This window comes from Frieseomelitta varia, unplaced genomic scaffold, assembly GCF_011392965.1.
Source record: "Frieseomelitta varia isolate USP_RPSP 00005682 unplaced genomic scaffold, Fvar_1.2 scaffold_269, whole genome shotgun sequence".
Taxonomy (NCBI): domain Eukaryota; kingdom Metazoa; phylum Arthropoda; class Insecta; order Hymenoptera; family Apidae; genus Frieseomelitta; species Frieseomelitta varia.
Genome location: NW_025110000.1, coordinates 140,301 through 150,230, shown reverse-complemented (window position 1 = coordinate 150,230; position 9,930 = coordinate 140,301).

Below are 9,930 nucleotides of genomic sequence, written 5' to 3'. Positions count from 1 at the left end.
GAAAGGCGAAGAAAGGAACAAGAAGTAAACGGCTTTGGCCGGTTACGAGGTCCTAGATGACCTCGAGCCAGAGGATCGAGCTCGATCTCCGAAAGATCTCTCTCCTTCTTCCTCTGTTCCTCTGCTCAGGCCTCTCTGGCCTCAGCGGCTAACGAGACGTTTTCCCTGCGCTGGATTTATCGTCGAGAGTTCGGCCGAGACATCGGTCGAAAGAGCCACCACGGCGGAACCGGCGATTCGCACGTCGCCGACCCGTTTCTCGCGCTAATCGTTGCCTGGTCGACACCGATCCCGCGATCCGCATCCACGCATTCCCTTCAAAGGGTATCCCCTTTGACGTGGCCACGTCACCGGCCACGTGAAGACAGCCAGCCCAGAGCGAAGAGACGGAAAGAGTACCTTGGCATTTCGTTTCTAACCGAGCCACCGGTGGTTATCTGCGTTTTTTCATCCGCTCGCGATTGGGTTAGGTCTTCGGTCCCCGGTTTCACGTGTACACGAGGGATTTCATCGGTTTTCTTGGCTCTCTCTCTCTCTCTCTCTGCGTGTCGCGTGGTATGTAAGTACTACACCGATAAGACGATGAAATTGTGTGGAAATTTGTAAGGCTGGAGACACTTTTGGAGTAATTTCAGTGCGTAACGAGCAGTTTTGAGAGTAGTTTGTTGTTAAGAATGTGATCTTCGGTCCTTAGAGTTGAAATAATTTAAATGGTAACTTTAAATACCAGGTTAAGAATAATTTGGACGATAGAACAATATACTGGGAATAATTGTGTCAAATTGTTAGAGGTAAATTAATAATAGTGAAAAGTTAAGATCGATGATGCAGAGAAGTGGTGAATAATACAAATGACAGATCTGATAAGAGTAAAATATGATAAAAAGACGAAAGCCACAATCTTTGTTTGACTTTGTAAAAGACTACTGTAACGAGCAGTTTGAGAATAGTTTGTTGTTAAGAATGTGGTCTTTGGTCCTTGGAGTTGAAATAATTTAAATGGTAGCTTTAAATAACAGGTTAAGAATAATTTGGACGATAGAACAATCTACTGGGAATAATTGATTTGTGTCAAATTGTTAGAGGTAAATTAATAATAGTGAAAAGTTAGAATCGACGATGCAGAGAAGTGGGTGAATAATACAAATGACAGATCTGATAAGGGTGGTAAAAAATGATAAAAAGACAAAAGCCATAGCCTTTGTTTGACTTTGTAAAAGACTACTGTAACGAGCAGTTTGAGAATAGTTTGTTGTTAAGAATGTGGTCTTCGGTCCTCGGAGTTGAAATAATTTAAGTGGTAGCTTTAAATAACAAGTTAAGAATAATTTGGATGATAGAACAATATACTGGAAATAATTGATTTGTATCAAATTATTAAGGGTAAATTAATAATAGTGAAAAGTTAGGATCGACGATGCAGAGAAGTGGGTGAATAATACAAATGACAGATCTGATAAGGGTGGTAAAAAATGATAAAAAGACAAAAGCCATAGCCTTTGTTTGACTTTGTAAAAGACTACTTCTGTGGAAATTGAGAACTGAGATGATATTGACAACTAAAATGAAAAAAAAAAAACGAGAGAAATCATCCAAAAGGAATTAGAAAAATGGGACAGAAGCGAGTAGTTTGCGCGAAAAGCAGAAGCTGCGGCGGAGGGGGAGGAGGATGGGACTGGAGGTCTAAGGTAGCGGGCGGTCGTCGAAGGTAGCGGGCGAGCAGTAAAGTGGCCGAGTCAAAGGGATCGTAATCGGGCGGCGCGAAAAAGCGGCTGCAAGTAAAAAGAATAATAATCTCTGCCGGTGGAAAGGCGGCCGGCTTGGTTTCCTAGAGGCGAGGAATGGCAGTTGGGGAGCGTGGCGTGATAACCCTTTCGTTATCAGGGGTTGAATAGGGGGCGGTGGGAGCTTAGCAGCGGACCAGGTGATCCCAGACCCTGATAACGGGCCGATGTCTGATAACTCACACTCTACATTATAATACACAGCACCGGCTGCCAGGCCTCTGTTGTTGTTGCTGTTGTTGCTGCTGCTGCTGCTGCTGCTGCTGCTGATGGCTCTCTCTCGGTGGGGATAAATGAAGAGGGTTGTACTGGCTGATTAAAAAGTATCAAAAAACGATTCTGTCTCTTGGCAGAGATATTCTGGTATACTTGGTTTATTAAAATTATTTTAAACGAGAGATACTTTGTTCTTTGATTGTTCGATATAATTGACTACAAAATGATAAACTAACGTGAACTGGATAATCCGTAAGAAATTTTTCACTGAACGTAATTTTGAATATAGGTTCATTTGTCACAGAATCGTGCGTGATATCAATATAGATCTCAGAAATATTATAAATAATTACACTACGGAGAGTCACATATTTGTGGGAAATATTATAATATTGCAAGAAATGTACGTAACAAATATATATATATATATATAGCAATATTTAAAAATATTATATTTTATATACATATAATATATAAAGTTATCTCTGTTGTCTCATATAATATATAAAGTTATATCTGTTAAGATATTCAGCGAATGAAATAAATTTTTATCCTATAAAAATCTTACAGTATTCGGCAGTGAATGAAGTAAATTTTTATCCAAGATCCATTTCTTTGGCACGTTAAAAAAAAGAAAAAGAAAAGAAAAAGAATAACGAATTGTTCAAAAATAGAAATCCGCAATCCAGTCACAACAATCTACACTTCACCATTAGTTTTCGAAAGGATGAAACGTTCCGATCTCTCGGAGACGAAGGGAAAAGAAGCGGGGAATCGAGAAATTTTTAGATTCGACGGTTCGATTCCAAGGCGAGGAGGGAAATCCCGCGAAACGGAGACGGCCAGGATCCTCGTTGCACACTAGGATTCGTGACTCGTTTCAACAGACACGGGAACACTAACCAGGTTACCGCGAGTTTCCAGCGGGAGGGTTTTGCGGAGAGAGAGACTCGAACGCTGGACCCGTTTGATAACGGCTGCCAGCCACCACGTATCTTGGACCCTGCAGGCTTTATTATAAACCTCCTCCTTCACCGTTGGCTCCAGCGCCAACCACCCCTTTCTTCCTCCTTCTTCGGCCAAAGCTCTCCCTCGGCTCTCTCTCTCTCTGGCCCTGTACCGCTTCCTCCTCGAATTACGAGTATAATCCTGTAAATAGAAAACAAGATAAGGTAGGCAAATGCTTTCAACGAGCGCTTAAATCAGCCACGCCGACGCGACGGAAACGATGATGATGTCAGTGAATTTTAGCCCTTCTCCGCGATACCTCATGGATTCTCGCCGCGCCGGATAAGTTTCCCCCGCTCCTTCGACGAGCAACTTGTATATTTTTCCTCCCTTCGGCGTTTCTGATCTCTCTGACATTGTTAGGCAAATGAAATTTCTGCTTCCTTGAAATCTCAGATTTTGCTTGTGAAAAGACATTTATTTACAGCATCAGGTTGATAGAATTTTATTCTGTCGAGCCGTTAAAAGTGACTTATTAAAGCCGTAAAGAGATTGATGTCATGGTGTGATTATTGAATTTAATGTTACGCTACTCGAATACGATAAGATCGGAGAAACAGAAAAATTGAAAATTGAAAGGATTCTTAAACAGCGTTTTGCTATCAGCGTCGCATCTGTGCGACGTCTTAGGTTGAATTTAAATTTAATTTTACATTTACTATTTGATCAGGTAATATCTTGTCAAAGTACAATCTTAGGCACGTGCGAGATAAGTGCGAGTATATATACAATTTCGTGTGACAGTCTGCATGCATTATCAAAATTTAATGCGTTAATCTGTACCATCGTCGGATGAACTAGAATTGATCACTCAGCTCAGCACTACCGTACAAAAGAACTAAAAAAGAAAAAAAGAAAAAAAGAAAGAAAGAAAGAGGAACACCGTAGATTCGCGAAGAAAAGACTTAACAAGATACCAGTGAAGAAAGAAGAAAGAAAGAAAGAAAGACGAGGAAACGCAGAAGACAGAAAACCGTCGCAGTCGCGGTAGGAAGACAAGAAGAAGGACAAGGCTCGGATAGAAGGAGAAGGTAATACGAAAAAAAAGACGAGGGAGACGAGAAAGAAGGAGGTGTTGCAAGTCCGTATGCCTCTCGCGAGAAGGGCTACATGGTGGTGGGACCTCTTTATCGTGATCCCCGTCCTGCAGCTCAGCTCCTCATTAGCTCGGCCGCTCATCAATCACTCGTCCACGACCACCGTCTCGTAAAGTCTCGGCCCCCATATCGGCGCAACCTGGATACCCTGGTTCGAGAGCTATCTCTCACCGCGACCAAACGAACCGAGAAGAGGGGATACAGTCTGTTTCGTACGTATGTACGTACCACGTACGTACATACTTTTGCACGTCGCGTCGGCTAACCGTATACACCAAAGTCCTTCCATCTCTTCGTTCTCGTTCTGTCTTTCCCCCTCTACTTTCATCGATTTTTCTTTTTTCTCTTTCTCGTTCTCTGTCGAGATCTTTTCTCGTTTCTTTTTTCTTCGATTGTCTTCTCCTTCGTACCAATCTTTCTTCGCTTTCTTCCTTAGGATTTCTGGCTTTATATATGTTTCTTATTTTCTCACTTTGATCGTCTCCAATTTCTTTTCAGTCTCCTCTTCTTTCTTTACGAATCTCGAAAACGTCGACCATCCCGACGTCTCTTTTCTTGGAACGAAGTTAAAATATTTCTACCAATCTTCCCGGTTTTTCTTTTTTTTTTTTTTTATTTTGCGTTTCTGTATTTGTGTTTTGCCGTCTTCTTTCTCTTTTCCTCTCCCACCGATTTTCGTTTCTTCCTTTATCATGAATCACTGGTAGTTCTCTATACGCTTCATCGTCCCTCCCCCCTCTCTCTCTCTGTATTTCTTCGCCGTACATTTCCACGATGTCTCTTTTCTTTGTACACGTACGCCTCATTGTCTTCTTATTTCGTTCTTTCGGTTTCGTCCTTCTGGTCTACGTGGAGGCTGGCCGGATTGGCTCCGGCTTCGAAAAGAGATACGGTGTCCCAATATTTGGACCGTGGATCGCGGGACCTGTCCCTTCTCCATGCTGGAGATTCGATCGACGGGCCACTCACTCCAGCGTCTTGCTCCCTTTCCCCGCCGTCAGATCGATCGAGATATCGCCGCGAGTGGAGAACTGGGACCGCCGCCGCCGCCGCTCCTCTCACTCGGTAGCTCACGGTTTCGCCTCCGCGAGGCTACGAAATTCGTCTTCGTTCTCGTTCGATCGACTCCCCGATCCGATTACAGCCAATTGCGATTTGTTTTCTCGTGCTTCGCGGACGAGAGTCCTCGGTTACTCTCTGCCAGCTCTCCGCTGCTAACTCTCACTCGTTTTCTTGTTTTCGCGAGTTAGTTGAGCATATCAACGAAACGAAAATTCCTTTCACCTGTTTCAGTTTCTAGTTCCCTCACTAAATTTGTGAATTAATGTGAAGTAATAACCTTTCTTTCCTTCTCCATAAACATCTAAACCATCGAAGAATTAACCCTTAAAAATCACCCCAATCGGCGAACAACTTTCCCTCAAAAGCAACCGAAAGCACAACGAAATAAAACGTAGGTCGCAAACGATACACCATTCCACTGCGAAAGAAACTGAAGAGACTAGTTGAGAGGGGAAGGGAGAGAATAGAAGAAGAAGAAGGAGGTCGAGAAGGCAAAACGGAGGGCAAGTTTCAGCAAGTTTCTCCCCAAGTGCCGATACTCCTTAATCACGCTCTCGCGTTTCCCCTCTCTCTCTCTGTCTCTCTCTCTTTCTCTCTTTCTCTCTCTCTCAATGTTTGGTACAACGACGAGCAACCAACCAGCATCTTCCTCGAAATACGTCCAAGACCTGGGGGAGAGCCGATTCTTCGTAGATACCAAAGTATCTACTTGCCAGAGACGCGGTTAATCTTCGGTCGGGAGTCCTGGCCCTCATATAGCTCGATATTGTTTAACTTGCCTCGTTATCGCTAGATGCACTCTATGGCCATCTCTCCAGGGGTAGGAAGATAGCGTGCACCTTCGAACGTCGTCCCTCCTCATCCTCCCACCACCTGCGCGACAACCACCCCGTGGCGCGTTCTCCCCTCGCGTCCCGTCGCCACCTTCCTCCCTCCTTCCCACCGCCCGAGTTGCCAAAGGGGGTTGGGCGCGCCTGGAAGGGAGCTGCATCCAGCTGATAACACCTCCTGAACTGATAACGAGCCGGCCAGGCTCTCTCTCTCCTCTCTCGGTCCTACGTATCCACTCCCGAGCCCCTCAAGGCCTCCCCTTCTTGACTCTCCGTGGCTGCTTCCACGACGTCGCGAATTCCCTGCGAGCCTCTCACTTCCTGGCTCCTTCCTGCCTTCGTCCGAATACCACCGAGCAGCAGCCCGTCGTTGCAACAGCGTTGGCCGCGAAAATTCCTCCTCTTTGCTCGCACCACCAGGAATGGCTGTACCAAACACGGAGTCTCCGAACGATGTTTAAAGAGAAACGGTACAGGTGGACTCGGGCGATAAGAATCGTCATTCGGACTGTTTTCTTAAGATTATTGGAGCACTTTTTTTTAAAGATTACTCGGGATTATTCGGCTATGTTTTTTTTTTAATTCCGAACGCAGTCTGTAACGTTGTAAGTTTGCTGTGTTCTTCAGGTTCTTAGCGAAATCCTTTTCTTTTCTTCTTTCGTTGTTAACTGCCGTCGTTGACCGAGTTTTATAGTTATGATACTTTCTGGTATCAAGAGATTTAGAAAAATGGAAGAGTTGAAGTTAAAAATTAAAAACCTAGGTGATTAAAGTAAGATGAGTTCTATGAATTGCTAAAAAATTTTCAACAACGCGGAAAATTAAATGTTACAGCATAACTAGTCATTCCTAAAGGAAATTATATGAAATTCGGTGAACGCGTTAAGGGATTCTTCAAGAATTGAGTACGATATAGAAATTTTCTCGTTTATAAGATTTATAATTCATAATTCGCCTCTATTTCCGTATTTTCAACTTAAATTAAATTAAATTACAAAAAACCGTGTCTCATTTGTTCCACTTCCTCTACGAGTTCCCTAATTGCAGTTATACGATGCAAAATACTTATAATGAGATTGTATATTTCAGTATGCAGATATTTATCATTAGTTTAACAAGTATATTATATTAAACTATTTATATTAAACTAATACCAGTTTAAACATAGATTTCATTAGTTTGACTCTTTACGGTCCTGCATCATTCTTCTTTGTTGGAATACACAATCAAAGACAACCTAAACCTAACCCAAGAAAAAACGACGACAAAATCAGTAAAAAGAAAAAAAGAAAATAACAATTCCACAATCGAGCATGATATCGTTTAATTCCAAAAATCTATAGAAATGGGTGAATAGCGTCGGTTATTCCCAGGTTGGAATAATCCGCGTGAAAGCTGACGAGTCACGCGAAATTCTTATCTGTCGATTAAGAAAGTTTTTCAGCCGCGCGTGGTCGCGGTCTAATCGCGTCGACTTTGTCGTTCGCGAAGAAGGGGGGGGGGGGGAAGGTGCGTTAAGGAAAAGGGCAATGGAAAAATGTCAGGGTGGAGACGCGAGCGTCTGGACGCCTGCGAGAGTTGCTTCTCCGACGTCGACGACGATAAGGGGAAGGCGACACGCCCGATATCTGGGCCCTTGCACAATACATCCGTTGTGCATCCAGCTCGCGTGCGAGATTTTGAATAAACGGACCACGGGATACCTCCGTTCCTCTCCCTCCTCCTTGAGAAAATTATTTTCGCGGAGAGAAGAGGATTCAACCCCTTTGATATTTTCGGGTTGGCAACAGTAATTGTTAAAACAATAATAAATTCGTATTTCTGTGAAAACAACTATAATATAGTATTATAATAATATTAGTATAACTATAGTATAGTATTATAATAATGTATAATATTTTTATAATTATAAATATTTTTACTATATATTTTTTACTATATATTTAAATATTATTTAGTATATCTACAGTACTCGTACTATTAAATGTTATATAATATAATATTATAAAGTGTAATATTATATAGTACAATATTACAAAGTGTAATATTATATAGTACAATATTATAAAATGTAATATTATATAGTACAATATTATAAAGTGTAATATTATAAAGTATAATATTATAAAGTGTAATATTATATAGTAAAATATTATAATGTATAATATTATATAATACAATATTAGAAAATATAATATTATATAGTACAATATTATAAAGTGTAATATTATGTAGTACAATATTATAAAGTATAATATTATATAATATAATATTATAAAGTATAATATTATATAGTACAATATTATATAGTATAACATTATAAAGTACAATATTATATAGTATAATATTATAAAGTATAATGTTATATAGTATAATATTATAATACTATATAATATTTTTATAATATTGTAGTTATATTTTTATAATACTATAGTTGAATGTTTGTATAATGCTATTTTGTATATTTCTGTATGTTCAGTTTCGTATGCTGTACGTTTGAATTTTTTACAGATACACAAAGTTGTATTAAAATGTAACAACTAACTCGTAATATATCGTCTAAAAGCGGTTATCTTTCTAACTTCTTCGGTGAACTTAAAAGAAAACTTAAACATCGTCTTGTAACCTTGTAACCATTAAAACAATTGACATACACTTAGTACAAAGTAATTAATACAAAAAAATTGCAGTATAAATTGATACGTTCCACAGTGTTGTCGCAGATTCGAAAGATCGTACGATGCATCAAAAATTACCAGTTATCCTTACCATCAACACTGAATGGCGTCCTCATCAGATGTTCCCGTCGCCTGAACCTGCTCACTTTTCCTAAACTCCGAAATAAAAAGAGAAAAAAATAGAAGAACAGAGGGGAAGAAAAAAAAAAGAAAGGGACGAGAGAATAAAAAGAAAAGTGAAGAAGAGCGTCGAGATAGAAAGTTGAAATCTGCTCACGGACACGTCCCGCGATAAAACTTATCGATCCGATAGGAAACGAGGAGACGAAGGCGATGGATGCTTCGTGACCGTGCCGGGTCCAACAAAGAGAATCGCACGGCTTCGTGGAATTTTCATGCCGCGTCCTGAAATATCCGCGACGCGACGCGACGCCGGGAGGAGTGAGGGGGTGGCAATTGCCAGGCGATTACCCGTATCTCTGGTCGAAATAAAAATTTCATTCCTCGACGGAATGCATTATCGTAGGGAACTGATGGACGAACGTCTCCGGTTCGATGATTCATCGCCGGGCTATTTCTCGCTTCCACGCCAGCGATATAATATAATGTAACATATATGTATTGTACACGTCTCACGAGAGACGATTAGAAAATCATTCTCTCGAGATTCCCTGCTGCAACAACGAAGATATCGACGCGATACGGTCGTTCTATTTTCGGTGCCTTGGTGACCTTGGATTATCCGCGCGTTCCGCGGTTCCGTGTTCGCATCCGCGGGCGCAATTTATCACGAATGAACGTCACGCCGCGCCAACTTTGATAGCCGCCGGTCTATCGTCGCCCCGTTAAGAAGCACAGTTCCAGAGGGAACCGATTGATTTTTCGGCGACGAATTTTTTGGGTCAACATCCTCGGAGGTTCGAGCGTTCTACCGATAGGTAGAATTTTGTTTTCCGCTTGGGAATGTTCCGCTGCGCTTATCGGGAGGAATGACTCGGAAACTTTTTCAATGAATGGTTTTTGTTTTCCTTTTAAGAAGACGGCACGGGACATTGAGAATATCGCTTCCTTGTTAACCTACTTTGAAGAAGAGGGAATCAGTTTCGTTTCGCGTTGGGTCTTTGAATCGTTCGTTCTTAGATTGTCGATATTTGTTCCTGGTTCATAATCATAATTCGTTGTCTCTTTGAAAAATTTTCGAGATAAATCCCAGCGTTGCAAATCTGTTCGAAATCGACGGGAAGTTATCGAAGAT